This window comes from Meleagris gallopavo, unplaced genomic scaffold (genome assembly GCF_000146605.3).
Source record: "Meleagris gallopavo isolate NT-WF06-2002-E0010 breed Aviagen turkey brand Nicholas breeding stock unplaced genomic scaffold, Turkey_5.1 ChrUn_random_7180001862969, whole genome shotgun sequence".
NCBI lineage: Eukaryota > Metazoa > Chordata > Aves > Galliformes > Phasianidae > Meleagris > Meleagris gallopavo.
The window spans coordinates 1,345-2,912 of record NW_011128505.1 but is presented as its reverse complement, the minus strand read 5'-3'; positions in this window follow the sequence as shown (position 1 = coordinate 2,912).

Sequence of the window (1,568 nt, the reverse complement as noted above, 5' to 3'; positions counted from 1 at the left end):
CACCTCCGTGCTGAAGGTACGGTTCTCTAAGATACAGCATAGTGTAAGGTCCCCTCTCGTGTTCGCATTCATTTTAGGTGACAAACCAATTATTCCTCGGGCCGGACCCTTCGGTAGATGAACACTATGACACTCTATTTGGTTTTGGATATATATATATATATATTTCAGTTTGGAAATCAAGTCCTCTCTTCTCCTTTCTCTCCCCAAATCACCATCTGCGGGGCAAAGAGAAGCTTCGCCCTTCTCTTAAGAAGCGAGATGTATTCATTTCATCTATAGGTCATCTAAAATAGCAGCAATAAGTAATTAGCGAGCGGCCAGTTGCAACGCATTTTGTTTTCTTATATCATGCGGACATATAAGCCGCCCTAAAAACCTTCTTTAGCCATACGTGCACAATCTGAGCAGTATTTTACTACGGTAAATCCGAAGTGGGGGGAGGGAGGCGGGGGGACCAAAGGGGAGGGAGAACGAAGGGGTGTCCAAACTATTTCGAGGCATTTATTCGCAAAGCAACCGTGAGAATCGAGAGCAAACATTCTAGCAAACATTTCAGCAGATTTACTCACGCACTGAATTATCAGGACCTCCCATTTCTTAGCCCAGAATTTGCATGCGGAGCCGATGGTGGCAGACAGTCGCTGTTTTGGTAGCGTTATCAATATTGCGTAACTCTAATCAAACGTATGAGCCGCTCCTGCAAAGCTGTGAACTTCAGGCTCTCATCCGCTGCTTTTTTCTCCTCTTTCTTCTCCATCCCTTTCAATCCCGTATTTGTTTTTCTCGCATACCAATAAAGCCGATCTACGTAAGTTTGGGTCCACGCCATGCACCGAGGGAAACTCTGCAAGAACAAATATAAGAGATATCAGTCAGAGAGGGGGGTGGAGGATGGAAAACTACTTCCCTTGCATGTTATTTCCTTGAATTATAAGGATTACGTTTCAGCCGAAGTGTTCATCGCAGCCATGGCATGAAACAATCTTGGCTTTGCTCCTGTAAATACGATGTTTAAAATAAATTAGCTCGTAATAAGATACGACTTTCGTAGATACTTAAAGCTCCGTCAGAGAGAGCCGAGTTGGCAGCTGTACAGTGAGCTTGTAATGTATGTAATTCTAGATCTGGAGAGCACACGGCCGCAGATCCAGGCACAGAGGAGTGCATATGATAACGTGTGTCATTTCACCGCGTGTAAGAACCGACAGACAGATGGTTACAAATTCGGATGGGGAAAGAAGTCCTTCATACGATGCGAAAGAATCAGTGGCACTTCTGGATTTCATTATTGTTATTTTTATCGTTATTATTATTATTTTTATTTTTATTTTCTGTAAGGTCTCTCTGGCTTTTCACGTTTGATAAGAGGGAGCAAACCGAGGTTTGAGGGGGTTGGGGGGGGACGGACCAGGTATTGCGGAGCGCATCCCTGTGCGACCAAATCCGGGAAGGAGCGGGGGAGGGGGGGGGAGAAGAATAAAGGGATGAATGCAGCCATAAATGAAAGAGGCGACCCCCAAGAGCAAAGTGTGGCTTTTAGGGGCTTTCAGCGTTTGATGTCGGCA